The 19,592-nt window shown below is 37.4% G+C and overlaps 1 pseudogene; it reads right to left on the bottom strand.

Annotated features, from left to right (window-relative positions):
* Positions 1 to 6,418: 6,418 nt before the first annotated feature.
* LOC114213762 (large ribosomal subunit protein eL6 pseudogene) lies at positions 6,419 to 7,199 on the bottom strand (annotated as a pseudogene).
* Between the last annotated feature and the right edge of the window lie 12,393 nt (positions 7,200 to 19,592).

Below are 19,592 nucleotides of genomic sequence, written 5' to 3'. Positions count from 1 at the left end.
CTGTGTTTGTTGATATTACCTTTTAATGTGACAACCATGACACCATTTTCCAAAACAGATGGATTAATGTCATTTTTTTTTTTTTTAGAAATTACTTCACCTAGACAGGTGTTTCCTGTGTATGTTTGACATGAAATTAAACATAGTTCCAGATGTTCTGTTTGTAGCAAAGCCAGTTAATTTTATTAGAACATTTAATCACAGATCAACAGTGTAATAGAAGGGCAGCGAACGTGAAGCAGAGACTTAACAGAACTTCCTAATGAATTGTGAATTAGTTTATATAGGGAAATCCAGAGAAATACAATGCTGCTTATGTGAAGCCCGTAAATGCATTGATTTGAGCCTGTTATTTTTCCTGAATTTTAATACTGTCTGTATTTAGAAGTTTCACTAGAATTGTAAAGTTGTATGTGTGTGCGTGTGCGCGTGTACGCATGTTTTAAGCTGGCAATGCAATAATTCTGCAGCTACTTGGTGTCAGTAGAATCGGTTTTCTGAAGTCCAGCGTTTGTGGTGTTTTGTAAACACTGCTCCTTAGGCATGGGCCTGGAAGTACAGTAGGAGTTTCTGATATTCACAGTGACTACTCTGCTTGCAACACACAGACTCAAGAGACAGAGGCACGGAGTTTGGCTCTGCCAGGCTTAAACATCATTATGTGCCTAGTTATTTTTCCTCTAAGATTAGCTATAGATTTCCCATTAATTATAGCATCAGGTTGATTCATCATTAATAAAATAAATCTCAGTGAACTGTCACTGATTTCTTGACTAAAATGAAAACAAATGAAGAAAAACCAGTTCCTGTCTTTGTTATACTCTTATCAAATTTGTCTTTGCAGCAGCCTGGTCATTCCAGAGTCAGAGCAAAATATTCATAATTTTCTACTTTGAAATATTAGTGTGCCCATATGCACTAATAAAAAGTTAAAGCCCTGCTATGATTGATGTTTTTTGTTGGCCCGTCACTTCATTGTATAGAAGTTTGTTTTAATGAGTTTCTCTAATGAATATTTTATATTGCTACTTGGATGAATGGCATATGGTAAATGCAAGGTAAATTACAGCTCTTTAAATAAATATTTTTCATAAATTATTTATTTTGTGATGCCTGTATTGGTAAGATGTCATGTCAGATAAAGATTGGAAAGTATTTACTGTAATACTTATTTGTAACTCGAAGAAGTAAAATTTTTTAATTATTAACAAGCCTCCATATACCCATGAAACTTATGGCAAAATTAGCATAAACTCTATCACATTACAAATTTGTGTAGGCAGCTTCCTTTCTAAAATGCAAAAACAAGATAATATCTTACATTTGTAAGAATTTTTATATAGTACTATGCAAATAAGAAAAACCATTTCTATAAGGATGAAAAAGAGAGAACTTGGTAGGAACCAAACTTAAAATGAGATTTAAGGTTGAGAATTGTTTAATCTCGGAATTAGGTTATAATTCTTTAAAGTATAATATTATTTTTAGTTGAATGACAACACATTTTTCATAGTGCTCCTTATTTTCTTTGGACATATATAGGTGTGAATGGATTTTTTATCTAATAAATATTAATAGTTAGTACTCACTGACAGCCTTTATAAACATTATCTTATTAAATTCTCATGAAAACCATAAAAATGTGGTAGTATTATCCCTATTTCTACAAATAAGAAAATTGAGAACCACATGGCTAAGAACTAATAAAGATTTGAGCCCAGGATAGGTTGCCTGCAATGCCTATGACTTTCTAGCTAAATTGACAAGGCCCCAAAATATGTCATTTCCTAACAAAAAAAAATTTAGATATGGGAAAAGCAAATATCCTCTTACACTATTTTATTATTAATAATGGTAACAGCTAACACTGAGAGTGATTACAATGTTCCTGGTGGGTACTAAGCCCTTTGCCTCCATCAGCTTACCTAATCCCTACAATAATGCTAAGAGATGCATACCTATCGTGACCCCCACTATACAGACAATAAAACTGAGGCACAGATGATTTAGGAAATTATCCAAGTCACTCAGCTTGTAGGAACCAAAACTAACATTCAGACTGGGACACTGGGCCAAAGTCTGTGCTCTAAATAATGAAGACTACCACATTACATTGAAGCATGGTGATGGGTTTCTCTCTCCCTTGAAAATAAGTACCCTAAAGTCATTAGTGTGTCTTATTCACTTGTGTAACCCCCCAACCCACAGCATTGCTTGGAAAACAGTAGATGCTCAGTAAATATTTGCTGAACTGAACTGACGCACCAATGTCCACTGTTCACACATATGCTCAAAATGGAATCTTTTTCAATGTTTTGATTCTAAAAAGAAGAAAAGTAAGCAAATGCTAATAGTTATGTGCTGAAATTCTAACCACATAGGATCCTATGCTTGCTCACCCCAAATTAAATAACAATAATCATAATAATCATAACATATTTTTGTGTAAAGATAAAGCAACTGGGGCAAAAAAAAAAAAAAAGATTTGTAACTACTTGCATTTTGGCTACACTCGTATTTCTAGCTTATTTACACATTTGTCCATCCCATATTTTTACCTAGAAAGATGGCAATTTCATGTGGTTCAATGTAATATGCAGCTGAGTGTCAACTTTTACACTATACTTGGATTACCAATTTATAATACAGCAAAGCCTTCGTGTTATGCTAAATTATACAGGGAGCAATATAATCTTTCCTTAGTAACTTAAAAGGAATATGAAGATTTTAATAGGAGCTTCAGATACCACTTTACAAAAAAGTCATTTCTGAAACTGTGGTAAGCCCACAATCCAAAACTTCTAGTTGACTCTAATGCTGTCTTGACTTTAGAAAATGGAAATTTTCTTCATTGTCGTATCTTTTGGTATTGATACATAGACTACATCTTGCAGGGTTAAAATTTTATCCTGTGCAAGTTAATTCAGAGACCCAAATGTAAGCACTGGCAATCCAGAACATCATGTAGTCTGGCAACATATTTTGGAACATATTGATTCCAAAATATCTAGATAAACAAAAAGAATTCATCCATATGTTGTTGTTTTCATTCCTCTCTGACAGATGGCATGCTGGAAAAGAAATAAAAACAAATGCCTTAAATCAGAAAAGTCCTTATATTTATATCTCAATTCTGGCTAACAATATGAATATAAAAGGTTATTTAATTTATGTATATTTAAAGTAAAATACAAAGAAACCCACAACAAATTGTAATTGATTATGAAATGGAAGGGAAAGCAGCAAAGTAGAGGTTACATTTTAGGTGCCACTTTTCCCCCCTTGTTCAGTGGAAAGCGTGTCAATTGCTTTGTGATGAACTCAAGCTGCAGCCTTATGAGCATGTCACATTTGAAAAGCCACACTGATATACTTCTCAGAAGACAATTGTGCAAAATATTTCAGCCTTCGTCGTAATCTACTCTCCGCAGTCTTCGGTTTTTCTTATCATATTTGTCTTTAATGTCATCTTTGTATTGCTTTGATAACCGTGATCAGATACGGGTATCATATTTGATTCCCGTGATCAGATACCAGGAGCATAGATTCATAGATATGACAATTAGCAAAGCAATTGATACTTGCATATTCTAGGACCGTTGCTTGAGAGGTAGGACATTTTCAAATGACCCTAGGCTGTTCTAAACTGGTTATTTCTGTTGACTGGTTTGAAAGTGTTGGTACTGCTCTGCATAAACAGGTAAGGATGAACACCACAGGTAGCTGCTGGAAAAACCAATACAGTGCTACAATTTTCTGAGAGCAGAGAGAAAGGCCAACCAAGGAGGGCAGAGATTAGGAGTAACCGGTGGAGATCCCTCCCCCTCGTATCCTGTTCTTCTTCCCCAGCACCACAATCAGACCTTTTTTTTCTTGCCATATCTGAGACTTGAAGGACAAATGCTGGCAGATGACAGAGAACACAGGCAGAGAGGCGTGCACAGTGGCTGTGTTCCATGGGGATGGTGAGCGCTACCTGCTGAGCTCAGCGTGGCCTCTGCTGTCCTCACATTCCTAGTCTGCGCAGGGCCGGCTGCAGCAGTTCACTGCTTTGATGCAGGGCTTCCAGCGCATGCAGGACAGCATTACGGAAATGGATACTCTCTCTGTATAAGAACTATAGGATTGGATATATTAATGCTATATGAACAACGACCCAAATTTAGAAATCAGAAAATGTGGTTTATCCCATGTTATCGTAGACCAGGGATCTCAGAGTAAGTACTTAAGTACTTAAATACCAAATAAAACCAACTTCCTGAGAGTCATTCACTTTTATAAAGAAAGGATTCTTTGTCCAAGGTTTGAAGTAATACTGTAGAATTAATTATGTGTGTGTATTTTTTAATTTCTCAGAAAACTTACATCTTATTTTGGCCAAATTCATTACACAACAAAAGATACTCTATTTTATAAGTAGAAAATCCTAACTTAAGACATTGTCTATCTTTCAAAAGCAACCATAGACAAAGAAGTGGTAAACCTTAAAGAAGGGAAGAGGTGGGAAGGATGTAAATCAAAGTACTTTGACAATCACTGTCTTCAGACTTTCTAAATTACAGTGGTAACACAACTGTTGGGAGGAGGAAGTGGTATCAAAATCACCTGGGAGCTCTTTTCAAATTACAGGCATGACATCATTGTCCCCACCCTCCTACACCATTCCTGTGGGAAACTATTATTAATAAAACGTATGTTACATCACTCAGGTGCTATGCGTCAGGGTGTGGGCGGGAGGGGGTGGGGTAGGTGTTGAGAATCCCCAGAGACTATACTGAAATTCCAAACACTGTGATTTGTAGGTTAAACCCATTTAAAATGAGACTCTAAAGCAAGGTTCGTCAACTGTGGCACTCCTGATATTTTAGATGAATAATGCTTTGTTGTGGGGGCTGTCCTATGTATTACAGGATATTTCACAGCATCCCGGTCTTCTACCCACTAGATGCCAGTAGCTACCCACCCTTTCTCCACCCAGTCAATACAATTAAAAAAAAAAAAGTCTCCTGATACTGCCAAATGATCCCCACAGTAGGGATCATGCCCATTAAGAACCATTGAGCTAAAAGGATATGAGATAGAGACACGGGAAGGAATGTTGATTTGAATCAAGCAGGAGAAATCTTGATAAAATATATATTACCACAATTAGAGTGCTAGATAACAATTGTCAGATTCAGGAACAAAGAGTTCTTTCCACCAGTAGCAATGTATTGTGTTGGTGCTGGAAAAAAGCAAGCAAGCATGGTTGCCTTAACTCTACTCTAACTTAGAGAGGAAAGTGCTGATTCTAGGACCCAAAGGTTTTCTCTCACAAGAGGAGTGCCCACTTTTCTCTGAAGAATGTGCTCTTTGTCCGTTAAAAAACAAAATTTTTTAAATCTCTTTTCCTAACAAGATAGGCATTGTGAAGAGATACATAATGTTTTGTGTGGGAACAGATCCCCATATTGAAAACAGTCCTGCCCTAGCAAGACACTGACTGGGTCATGGAAAGTTTTTGATGTACCTAGTTTTCTAAAGATTGTCCACCACAAAATGCTCTTCAACAGTCTACATCCTAATTTCCTTATATTTACTGTTACAAAATTAATTGAGATATGAACAATTTATAAAAGAAAAATTACATGTGGATAATATAAAATTGGAAAGATACACAGTGTCACTAGATATTAATACAATAAAACACGAACAGCATTAAGATCTGATTTTCACTACCGGTCAGGTTGAAAAATGCCATACTTCATTAAACTAAGTTATCATCAATTATAAATAACACAATCATGATCTTTTTAAAAATTTTATTTATTTATTTTGACAGCAAGAGAGAGACTGTGCCCCATGCTCACGGGTGGAGGGGCTGAGGGAGAGACAGAATCTCAAGCAGACTTCATGCTGAGAGTCTGACACGGGACTCAATCTCAAGATCCTGAGATCATGACCTGAGCCAAAAATCAAGAGTGGCTTAACCAACTGAACCAGCCAGGTGACCCAAAACACAATTATGTATTTATGTATCATGGAGAAAGTGGATTTGACTATTACATGTTGTTGACTATAAGACATATTCAAATTTTAGAGCTGTTAAAAATGGGGGAAAATGTATATCTAAGAATCAATGAAATCTATACTTATAAAATTGATATGGTTCAGTATTTCCAGGGGTATAAAAAACAGACATTCTCCTACAATATTTGTGGTATCATAAATTGGTACAGATTTTGGAAAGGAAATTGACAAGAGAATAAAAAAAATAAATCCATATACTCTAAGACAGCAACCTAATTTCCAGACATCTATCCTACCAAAATACAATCATAAGAGTTTAAAGATATAGCTACAAACATATTTATTTATTTATTTATTTATTTATTTATTTAAATGGATCAGTTATTTAATTACGTTCTTTGTAAGAAATTTAGAACACCAGTTTGTGAGGGTAAACTCCCTTTGTGAGAGAAAACACAGAGCAGAGGTAGCCCTGAAGCTGAGGAACAGCTTTGATTTTTGGCAGAATTTGCGAGTCCACAGCTTTCTGATCAAACTCGCGCTGCTCTGTAATCTCATATTTCTCTTTCTCGGTGCCGAAGATCTCACCCTCCTGGCGTCTGGGCTTACGCAGCTTCTTCTTCTTGAAGTAAGCATCAGTGAGATATTTGGGGATTTTCACACTGCTGATACCAATTTTGGTAGAAGTAGCAATGACAAAATTTCTGGTGTGTTCTAGGCAGAAGAACTTGACTGAGGGACAAAGGTCCAGTCACAAGTAGCGAGCCACTGCTCAGTTGCTTCAGGAAAACGACACTCTTGCCTCTGTGGCGCCCAGTGAGGATGATCAAAATGGTCCCGGGGGTGATACTAGCTCGCGGCTTTCTCACGTGCTGACTGAAAGGTGTTTTGCCGTGGCCCACCTGCTTTGGAGGCACATCTTCAGTAGGGTAATATCTAGGCATTTTGCGAAGTTTAACCACTCGGGTACCACCGTTCTTGTCACCACCAACTGGTTTTGTGACAGTAGCAAGAACTTTCTCCTTCTTTTTCTTCTCAACCCTGGATTTAGCTGCCGAATACTTCCTCTTGGACATGGCCTTTCTGGAATACATAGCCGATCGGGAATATCTGCCAATTCCTCCGACAAGGACAGGGTTTCGGCTGCAGTGGGGCTTCCCCTTCTTTGGCGTTTTAGCCTTGGGGTCACCCTTCTTAGCCTTGCCACCGGCATCAGCCTTCTTAGAATTCAGGTTAGTTCTCCTTAGTCTCCGGCTTCTCAGCTTTTTCGCCGACATCTTACAAGATGGGAAAGAGACTCTACAAAAATATGTAATGAAATGCTATGAAAATGGCTTTAAAAACTTAAAAACAACTTAAATGTCCACCAAAAGAAGAGGGGATACATACATTTTAGCCTAACATTGTAATTCTAAACGGTCATTAAAAAAAAAAAAATTAACTTCATATATACTACTTTGGGAACAAGTGAATAATGTTACATATAAGCAAGGTACAGAACAAGGATATCCTATAATCCCTCTTTTTCTATAAAGGTAATTTCAACTGTTGTTGAAAGGTAGACTTATTTGTTTCTATATATTTCTACATTAAAGGATCTATTAATAATTTTATAACAATACATATAGAATTAAGTGCAAGGAGGGAAGAAGAGTGAATATAGTATGCTACATCTGACTAAATAAGATAATACCTACACACACACACTGCACTGTTGTGATACCTCTTTCAGGGGCTCAGGAATCTATAGTAGTACTGCCCATTGTGTCGGAAAAATAAGGAGACGAGAAAAATGTATGCATTCTTATACAAAAAAGTAAATAAATAAAAAATTTAAATATTGTACATTTTTCATTTTACTTTTAAATATGTTTCCTTATCTCATTGTATCTATATAAGCCTCGTTACATAGCTTCAGATATTTTACTATTTACTCTCCCTTCTGGTTAGATTCACACTGTCTGGTAAGATCAAGGAGTTATAAACAACCCGAGCAAAAGCAGAGCTACGATGCCTGGATGCCAGCATGTGCGTTCAAACCCGACAAACACGTCCCAGCAGTGTGACCTTGGGCAAGTAACTTCCTGGGTGCCATTTCATATATATTGACTCATTTTCATTCTTATCCCAATGGATAAGCTTGTTATAATTGCCATTTAAAGGCGAGGAAATGGAGGCACTACCAGAAATCAGAGAACCCTGTCCCGTATTATTAAAAAGTTGGAGATATGAGACAAGGACAGCAAGTCCCCCTTCTACCTGGAATGGCTCCCTGTCTGTGGAGAGTTTTGCTCATCTCATCCTCTGAGGAGAAAATCCGGAGCCTTGGTGTACTGTCGGGATTCAATAAGTGTGTTGAATGAGTGATTACCAAGGGCCCAGGTTCACTCTGAAGCCCAAGGAACGTATAAGATTTGAGGAAGTGGCTAATATCTGAACTAATTTATTTAGGTCTTAGATTTAGAGTTCAGAACTGAAAATAGATAACTTCATCTATATATATTGGCAGTTCTCAAGGTGCCTTGGAAAGGCCCAAAGCCCAGGGGCTGTAGGGCAGGGAGAGGTGGGAGAGTCCATTTATCTTCTAAGAAAGTGTTTTAATTCAAGCTCCTAATTGTGTTGTCTTAAGCATTTCAGTTGTATAATTAGCAAGTAAAGACCACTTGCTTTTATTCAGCAGTTTCATTAATCCCCCAGTAGTCCTCCAAGATATGGTTCGTTATTGCCATGGGACGATCTATAAAGCTGAGGTTGGGGAAGGTGAGTAACATGTCAAAGATCCCAGAGCTAGTAAGACGGTACCAAGATTCAAACCTTAGTCCACCTGGCTCCAAAGCCAGCACTTCAGTACAAAACACCGTGACCTAGGAGTGCTAATCCAACGTCAACATGCCCACCCTGGTTCCCCAGTTACAGCTAGATCAAGTGATATCTAGATCACCTCAGACCCACATTAATACCGATCTCCAGCCTCATTTCAAAACTGCTGAATCAATCTTCCTGGGAGAGAGGACCGTAATCACTGTTTACAGCAAGCTGCTCAGGCATAAACTATTAAAATGGCTAAAACATCCAGACAAACGTTATCCTTTTCTTATGGTTTATACACATTCATGATATACACATACAACATTTTTATACACACATAAAATTATGACTATTGTATATTATATTTACCTGATCATATGTAGTCATTTTAATGACAGGTATAGAACAAATACACCTGATTGATTGCCTTTTTTTAAACTAGAAATGTAGGATTTGTACATCTTCTACTTTTCAGTTAATAAAAAATTATTGGACAATATAATATGTCAGGGAAAGTAGAATTAATATTTTTAAGTGGAAATATTCGTACTTTATTTTGCACTGCTGTTAGGTATGCTAACAATGGACCAGGAAAATGAAGAGCTGATTTAACATGTAGCCAAGAGCTTGGTCATTTGATTATCTTTCTACCGTTCAATGAGTAGCTGATTAATATATCACTTGTAAACAATAGTGCTTAAAATAATCTGTAGTACGCTGAAATGCATAGGATGTTCTGACAAATACCAAATTTCCCTTTAGAATTTTGTTTGCTATGCCTTGCAAAGCACTACATGCTTCTCTCTGGAAAGCTTTACATCCATGATGGCAACAGCCCCTCAAATCTATAGCTGAGCTTCGTGTGTATAAAATTGAAAGTATCACTGAAAATTAGATAATTGCATTGAGTGGCCATAAATTGTACATTTAAAAAAAAAAACCTATTTTTTAAAAGTATTTTGAGCCCAACAGCTCCCTTTCATGCCTCTGGGCAGTATTTTCAGAACTCATTTGTTTGAGGGGTTTTTAATCTGAGGACATTGAAAAGTTACCCCCGCTGTGCTGTCGTCCATCACGCCAAGAGGAAAAATAGTGGCATGATTTGTTATCTGTTATTCCCCTTGCTGTGGTGACTGACTCCCAGTGCCAGGTCTGTCCTGAAGGCCATCACTTATAGGGACCACTGTCTGTCAAAACCACAGCCAACTTTAAGGGCTGCCTTTGTTGGAGCAGACAAATGAGTATGACCTTTAACAATAAAATAGGCACCTACTGAGAAAGATGAAACAGCAGCTGAAATTAAGAACACCATATAGCCATTTCAAACGCTGGAGCAAAGTTAGGAGTTGAACTAAAACTTAATTATAAGAGTAAATGTGGGTAGACGTTGTCAATAATGAAACAGACATGGTCAGAAGTATCGATTTGCCGCCTGAACTAAAACTTCATCCAGGAATCATCCTACCTTTCATTAATAATGAATAGTATTGATGGGGTTTATTTAAAAGTCGGGGAGGGATTAAATGATGATAGCTAGAGGTTTATCAGGGGGCCATCTTTTCTGGGTGCAGAGATATACAATTTGTTTATGAATATTCTAGAAGGGCAAAGGGAAAAAAAAAAGAACACACTAAGCCTTTGATTTACAGTAATAGCTACTTCAAACGATCTGCAGCGAAGTGCCTCTGCCCGGGTAGGTATTGGCTGTGAACTGGCCATTGATATTTTGTAGTGTTCCAAAGCTTAGTGTAAGCATTCCAGGCATTGCATTGTAAAGACCACAGCACAGTTTGTGGTTTGAAAGGCTCTTGTAACCCAACCTGGCAAGTGGTCAGTGGAGACTACATTTTACAGAGGACACAAATCAATCTTATTGAGTACTTTTCAAGTAATATAATATTCTGCCTGTGACAATAATGAAATTATTCTATGGATTTTGTTTAAATATTGAAATGCCACTTGAATATTTAATGAAATGCAGTACTTTATAAATATGCATATTTGTGTGGTTTTTATAAAAATCATGTTATTGATTTTTATGGAGACATCATTAGGAATAATGTCAGAATCTCCCTTTATTCAAAATCAGTTATATTTGTTAATTCAGCAATACCTGTTTGAGATAGTTAAAAAGTTAATGGATCTCCTACCTATAATTCTGTCACCTCTTATGTGGTGGATACTTGGGTTACTCCCTGGTATATCCATTTCTCCTCCTTTGGCTTATGGTGGGGATGGGAGGAAGTGGTCTTTTAACTTCCCTTGCCCCTTTGATAGTCTTTGGCCAAGGAAACATGAGTGGAAGTAATGTGTCACTTCCAGATGAGTGCATTTACTTACCCTGGTGAGATATTGGGCCATCTCTTCCCTTGTCACTAAAACAAAGGCAAAAACCTTGTATTGAGATGTTGGGGGATTTGGGTCACTAAGAGTGAAAGACAGATGCCTGTAGAGTCTCCATGACTCCTGTGAAGTTCAAGGTCATTGAGACTTTGGAGTTGTTCATTACCACAGCATTGCCTAACTTATCCTGACTAATATATTCTAAGTGGGTTTTTTTTTATTTCCAAATTATCAAAACACAATGCTACCATGACTTCTTCTGTATGATCTACTTATGTATATGTGTATATGCATGTGTGATTTTTTTGAGCAGGAGATATTTTTGATCCTATGTATAACATTTGTAATTTCTCTGATGACACCATTTATATGTGCACTTTATGACTTTAACTTGAGTTGGTTTGCCTCATAACTCTTCCAGCCCAAAATAAAATCACAATCTCTTTCAAAAAGAAAGGATCTAAGGTCTGAGTTCTAATCCTAGAATTGGCTGCACCTGTGATAAGTCCAGGGTTCACAATACCACCTCTGGCACAGAAGTGTACATCCTCAAAAGTACATAGAATTTTTTATAATCAAAAGCCTGCACGAATGTAAAGGCCCAAGTTTTAATAGGTTTGGAGTTTCAATTGTAACCTCACTCTGAAGTGGTTATCCTTTCAGCGTAGGGTTAAAAAGCTTTGACAAAGCACTGCAGGGAACATTGGATTGCCCTCACCTACATTGTACCTAGCTTGGGATGGATAAATACAGTCTCATTCTCTAATGTTCCCGACTGCCTCTAGGAACACTAAATTTTAAGAGAGAAAAACATGAATCCTGTATTTCAAGAGAGGTAGAACTAAGCCATTGTTAACTCCCCTTTAAAAGGATATTCAGTGGCCAGTTCAGTTTGCCCCTGAGACACCTAAAGCTGCATTAAGTACTTGTGAAAGTGAAAATCCACTGGGAACCCAATTCCAGTGTTTAAACCTCAGCATGAATAGTAGAGTTCCTAGCAGGGTGCGCTTTTACATTTCGTTATAAGCAGATTCCAAACTTACTGTCTGCAGTCGTGGTACGCTGTTTCTATTAACCTATAACTAATCGTCGTCTTCCACAAGATGAGCAATCAAAATATCAAACGTCATATAACCTTAGTCAAATTAGAGGAAAGAAGCTGACAAGCGTCTGAAAAGCAAGAGTCTGCACGCCACGTCATTTAGACCACGTTTGAACGGTAAAATATCATTCATTTAAGCATTTAAAATCTGCCCCTTTTTGTGTTCCTACCAAATATGGCATGATATAAATTCTCCAAATTTATTTTAAAAATATATTGATATTTGCTGTGGATTAGATCGTGTATTTCTAATAACTTCTTTCCTCCGGCACTTTATAAATGTTACAAATAACTACGCAGTAGCATAAAATAGGTCAGAATTTACTCTGCACGTGTTAAATTAATGAACATAGAATTTCAAATTAATATTATAAATACACGTGTATTTATTTATTTTTAAAAACACGTGTCTAAGGGTAACCCATTTTCAAAGTTTTGAGTTACTTTGCATGAAAAAAGTAGAGTCAAGCTTCCTCCTAAGTGTTAGGTTTCTTCTCTATTCTTTAAGTTTGTATTTACACAGCCTAACAACGATTTTACTAGAAACTACTGAGAAGTCTTCATTTCATTCAATATTGCTTAGCAAATGTGTTGTTATTCTGCTTTAAAGTGGGTTTTAAACATAGCATCTTGATTGCTATTTGACAGTAATAGGTCAAGCATGAGATATTTTAGATCCTATTAAAATTTTTCAGGTCAAGCAAAGGTGACAGAAAAATAACCATTACAGGATCTTTATTGTATATGATAGGACCACAAATAAACTTTGCATCCCTACTCCCAGTGTGTCCAGACTTGACTGAAAGCAAAAGGGTGAGCTTTCCTATTGATTTTCACATGTAAGCTAAGAGGCAAAATAACCCCAGCTCGTTAAAGGTGCCAGTGTGGTGGATGATTTGGCGCCTTTTATCTTCTGAAAATAAAATCAGCTAAATCTGAGACATCTGGTACGGTTGTTAATGGAGAAACAGCACAACTAGAAGTACACACTCCGTGAACCCCAGTTTCTTAGGTATTTATGGCCCTGCCCATTTATCCTTACACTTCAATGTTTCCAATCTGCAGAAGGGAGATTTACTTTTGATCAGTGGCTTTAATACCTTGCTTTTCTTTCTTTCTTCCTTTCCTTCTTTCTTCCTTCCTTTCTTCCTTTCCTTCTTTCTTTCTTTCTTTCTTTCTCTCTTTCTTTCTTTCTCTCTCTCTCTCTCTTTCTTTCTTTCTTTCTTTCTTTCTTTCTTTCTTTCTTTTTTCCTAATAGCCATACCACTTCCAAAGTTTGGCAAGGATTCCTAAATGTTATTTGTGAAAAAGTACATCTTTTTTGAAAAAGGGATCTACCAGAACTTTATGACTGGGAATATTTTAGAGCCTATGTGTGAGAGATGAATGCTACAAGTCTACCTTTCACATCTAGCCCTTGAGGAGACTAGGTTTTTGTTTTAACTTTTTTTTTAATTTACTGTCAAAAACCAACCAAACAAAACCCCTTCATTCATATAAAAATGAATGACTAGCACCATTTTCCCACAAATGTCATATTCAAGAATGCTTCCCTCTTCCTAAAGGGTTCCTCCATTTTTTTTCCTTTCATGTGAGCTCATTTATCTCTGTCTCCATTTCATAGAAACTTATTTTACGAATTACCCTTTTTGTGTCACACACTTCAAAGAAAGAAGATGACCCATGATTAAATGGGGAAATATTCCTTGAAACGATATTTAACTTAAAGAATATGATATCACTGAGTAAACTAAACACTTGTAGCACAAATTAGCTTGAATGTTTAAAGTATTTCAAAATTAAAAATTCTCATTAATGTCTCTAAGTCACAGATAGTCCTCATTAAAAAGCAAAATATATTTTTAATGCTTAACCTCAAGATACCTGGAAAAAAGGACTTCAATAATAATCATTTTATTTTTTTAATTTATGGGAACTTTTTTTTTAAAGATTTTATTTATTTATTTGACAGAGAGAGACACAGCATGAGAGGGAACACAAGCAGGGGGAGCGGGAGAGGGAGAGGCAGGCCTCCCATGGAGCCGGGAGCCCGATGCGGGGCTCGATGTGGGGCTCGATCCCAGGACCCTGGGATCATGACCTGAGCCAAAGCCAGACGCCTAACGACTGAGCCACCCAGGCGCCCCAATTTATGGGAACTTCTTTAAGAAGTTATTTACATTTGCAACCTTATACTTCACATCCCCACCTCTCTCTTCTAGCATCTATCTTTCCAACAACATTCTCTGCTTGTCCTATCCCTGCCATAATCAATTCTCCAATATATCTCTACACTAAGGAGGTGATATCTACAAAGGTGGCTATTAATAGATATGTTAAAAAGACATGGATGATCCTAATTTAGAAAAAAATAAGTTGCACCGTGGAAATGTAAGTGAAAAAGGATTTCCAAAGAAATATAAAGTGAAGAGATTTTATAGGACCCTGTGGATAGATAAAAATTATGTAAAAATCCAATTATTTCTATTGTAAGTATCACCTTTCTCCTTTCTTTTCCTTCTTACCTCTTTCAAAATCACAACCCAGGGGTGCCTGGGTGGCTCAGAAGGTTAAGCGACTGCCTTCAGATCGGGTCATGATCCCAGGGTCCTGGATCGAGCCCCGCATTGTGGTCCCTGCTCAGCGGGAAGCCTGCTTCTCCCTCTCCCACGCCCCCTGCCTGTGTTCCCTCTCTCGCTGTCTCTCTCTCTCTCTGTCTGTCAATTAAATAAATAAATAAAATCTTAAAAAAAATCACAACCCAATCCTCATCTTCATAAAAGCTAACTGGAAGTACTTTTGCACATAACCAGAACACAATTCTGAGAGGAACATTTTCTGAGGCCTCATGACATAACCCTTGGATGTGAATTTCACATAGGAGACACAGTGGCAAAATCCATGTTCTCTCATTTTGGGGAAGACTACCTGACTACACATTGAGACCCAACATAGAGACTGCTGTCCCCTTTAACACAGTAATCTTAGACAAGAAGTTACCTTTTGGTGCTTATAAACTAGATGATTGTTAAATACTTTTAGATTTGAAAATTCTGATTCTGGTCAACAACCAATGCTTAAAGGATCACAGAATCCAAAGCTCAAAGGAATCTTCCAGGTCATCTTTAACATAGCACTGAAGTACGGGAAAAGACCCAAAGACCTCATGGGACCATCACTCTGACTGAGGTAATGCATAGCTCAGGCTTTCTCACCACCAGATTGAAAGGTCAGACAATGAGGCAAATGACATAAAATTATTTTTTAAAAACTAGATCCATTATTTTATGTGCTGTGAAAATACTGATAAGGATAAAAATCACTATTGACTTTTTTAATGAAAAAGATACAGAAAATTTTGACTTGTGTTAACTACTCATTATAGGAAAAATCTTAGATGAAGTATTAAAAAGTCCTTTATCCAATTCTTTCCAGATCCTATCTAGAAACTACAACTAACATGAAATAATACCAATCCCTTCCCTTTGTGCATCATTGGCAAGTTCTAAATCTTAAACTGGACCCTATACTTGGTTAAAAAGGAAAAAAAAACTATTATAAGATTAGCATAAATGACATATTCACAATGACAATAGGAAGACATGAACCACCTGCTTAATAATGACACCACAGCCTCAAATATTATATATGCTCCCTTGCTTTGAAACACCAAGGATTTTTGTTTGGGCTTCGGAAAAAAAATAGAACCTTTTCGTCCCCTGGATTGACTTTAGAATCCTATCATAATTAAATGTGTGTTATAAAATTCCCACTGAGAATTTGTTAATGACTTAGGTATGACTTAAATATGGAAGAAGGATTTGTTGCTATTGTTCCCCAAGCCCCTCAAACAGGCTACAGATTTGCGTGAAGGTGACGCACTCTTCATGCAATTATTTCATTTTAGCGCATTTAATGAATACTGCTCCTTTCCAAGAAGGATTTGAATCGGTACCTATAGAAGAGCAATTTTTAATTACTCGGGTGAGAGAGAGTGGGTAATAGACTCATCCATGAACTACATATTAGTGACAAAAAGTATTTTTTAAATCTATCTCCAGCATTCATTGATTTCTATGTAATTTTAGAATTAAATTAATAAAATAATGGATGTAAAATGTTTACACAGAGTTTGACTTATAGGGCTCAATGAAAAATAGCACACTATTCTCATTAACACACTGTTTTTGTTTAAGGGTAGAAGAAAATCATTCCCAGTCAAATGCAGAAAGTTCATTCAAACAGCTGAAAACAAAATCATATACATTACCAGAAGTAAACATGGTGTTCTTTTTTAACCAAATACTCATAATGAGAAATAATAAGTGAATAATAATATTTATTGAGTTCATCCTCACAGCACGCTTATGAGGAATCTAATACAAATATATCCATTAGAAAGTGAGTGAACTAAACCATAGTTTATTCCCAAAGTTGTACTGACCGTATACTGAATAACTATATTAAAGTGTAGTACAAAGTACAGATGCATCTTTACTCAAAATGTCCTTTCCAATTGTTCTACCAGAACTCTGAAAATTCCATCATTTTTAGATACGACGACTCATACCATATAAAATCAGCACAAGGATACCTACATCATGGAGTTTAAATTTAAGATGAAAACTGATAAAGCATGCAAAACTCTTAATCCTGGGGGCACAGTAGATGCTTAATAAAATCTAACTGTATTACTATTAAGTAATTCTCCAAAATGTTTCATATCTGCTCCTTTCTCCTTCTTGATATTGCTACCCCCAGTTTCATCCAAAAGGGTTGTTATAATAACTCAGGAAAGAGATGATTTTGCACCTGGAATTTTAAGGGCTCTGATTCCCTTTTCACTGACTACATCCCCTGGGGCAGGGTTGCTTTAACAGGCTAGGATTACTCTGCTCCCTATTCAACACTGTGGTCGGCTTTGCTCTGCAGCCTGGTTGGACTTTCCTGCCAGCCTCTGCTACAGTCACCAAGGTCACTCACTAGTACTGAGCAAGAATGTTCTTGAGTCTGACTCCCTTCAACAGAATAATGTTGGGTGAAGACCAGTAGGAGGTAGAGTTGGAAAGTGAATCCCAGGAGAAAGAAAAGGGCCCTAAAGCAGACCAATCCCCCCAGAAGGCCTATCCTTTTGTTCATGGTCCCCATAAAATAGCTGTTCCAGATAACTCCTAAAAGTGTGCGTGCCTGCCTGCCTTCATGTTGCCCCTGTGCAGGTAAAGATGTCAGGTACCCTGCTCTAATTAAACAAGGCTACAGTTTCATTCCCATTCTGGACTTCTCTATTGCCATTAATTAATTTATTCAGAATGCTATTTATTTATGAGTTCATTCGCACATGTATTGAGCATTTTCCCAGTGCTAGAGGTCAAGGACACGGTCTAGGGCTCATTATGTAAGTGGATAGACAGGCACCTAAATAATTAATGTAACACAGTGGGACAGTGCAAGATGACAGTGTAGGAGTAAGAGTGAGGAGAAACAAGACCTGGAAGGTGGGGGTGGAGGGTCTGGGAAAGACTCACTAAGGAGTTGGAAACTTTTGAGCTACGTGTTCAAGATAAACCCAATATTCTCCATGTTCCCTGACCCCTGAAAGGCTCCCAACCTCCCTCATGCTCAGCTAGCCTATAAAATCCTGAAACATTAGTGTTTGCTCAGTAAAAAAATAAATGAATAAATGAGTTGGGTTTAGGAGCAGCTGGTTGGCTCAGTTGTTTAAGCGTCTGCCTTCGGCTCAGGTCGTGATCTCAGGGTCCTGGGATGGAGCCCTCAGTTGTGCTCCTTGCTCAGCAGGGAGTCTGCTTCTCCCTCTCCCTCTGCCTCTTTCTCTCCGCTTGCTCTCTCTCTCTCTCTCATGCTTTTAAATAAATAAATACAATCTTGAAAAAAATGAATTGGATTTATAACTAAGGACAGGGGGCAGGGTGAATTTTTTGTAAACTATCTGAGCAAAGTAGGAATGCATACTTGGTGTAGGTGATGGAGATAATGGGAATTATTTCCCCCTTCCTCCTTTCTTTCTGGAGCGCTCCACTTTTAGCAGCTCCCTAATAATTAATATTCACTAAACTAATTCTTTTTTTCTTTAGCACACAAACACTGGACTCAGTGTTCTGCATATATTAATAACTACAGGATAGGTATTTGTCACTCTGTTTGAGATATAGTTTTAAAATGGCAGTTCAGTGACATGCTCAAGTCACAGTAAGTGCGGGAGTATGGATTGATTAGCAGATGGGCCAAACTGCTGCTTCTTGTGCACACAGGAAGGAATCTCCGCACTCATCTCTACCAGCTGTTGGAGATGAAACGTACACTTGCCCTCCACAAATGTAGGAGAGAGCCAGTGCCATTGAATTTCAATAAATGTGTATTAGCTCAGGCAGAAGAGGGGCAAATATCCTCACCCAAATTAAAAGCACAAAAGGGTTGTTATATTTCACCAAGATATTTAGATCTGCTCCCCAGAAATAAATTCGAGACTATCATTTATTGCCTTTAACAAAATCATTTTCTTTTGTTAGCAGATAAGTAAGAAACTGACAGCAGTCCTGACTTCATACCATAGACATGATGTCTTTCTCTGCAAAATTCATACATGAAAACTAGTGAAGTGGGAGTCTCTTCATAAAGACAATCACAACTATGATGTCATCCATAGTTCCATTAGAGGAAGGATCTCCCTGCTGACCTGGAGGCCGGCACAGCCTGAGAGTCATTCTTTCCAGCTCCAGGAGAAGAAGAACTGTGGGTGATTAGGAAGTAGAATAGATAGGATGCTTAATCAGTGGCAGAGCCATCAATAAGCACCAACAGGTCAAATCAGTTAAATTGAATTAAATTGACCTTATATCTTTGGAGAAAAGCCTAAGGACAGAGAGAAAGAGAACAGGTTAGAGTTGACTGGCCTTGTAACAACAAGGAGTTAAGGTATTTGAGGTTATAGCTTATCGAAGCCCCGTTGGAAATCTATGTATTGTCAATGTGAGGAGGCTTCGAACAAGGGAAAAAGCAGTATTGTCTACACAATCATAGTAATTGTTCCTATGGAGATTTTCCTGTGTGCTTTTCCTCATCTCTCTGTCTCCCTCTCTCTATTGGTTCCTTTTTTCAAGCAGTAAACATAACCAACTCTCTTCTAGCTCCAGCTCCCGTCCAATGTCATTCTTCACTTTCCTGGGCTCTCTTACCTCCTGTTCTAGCCCACTGCCTGATGTATGGCACACAATTGACTACTGTTCTAGAAAAACTCTTGATCTTAATGGGTTTTTTTCTGTGTCTGTGAAGGGAAAATTTACTATGGGTGTCTTGTACTTCTGCACATCTT

Source organism: Eumetopias jubatus, unplaced genomic scaffold, assembly GCF_037043125.1.
Source record: "Eumetopias jubatus isolate StellerSeaLion01/CBP00866 unplaced genomic scaffold, mEumJub1_p1.0 scaffold_4, whole genome shotgun sequence".
In the NCBI taxonomy this organism is placed as follows: domain Eukaryota; kingdom Metazoa; phylum Chordata; class Mammalia; order Carnivora; family Otariidae; genus Eumetopias; species Eumetopias jubatus.
Note: the sequence above shows the minus strand (reverse complement) of the source record. Positions and strands in the feature narration are given on the sequence as shown.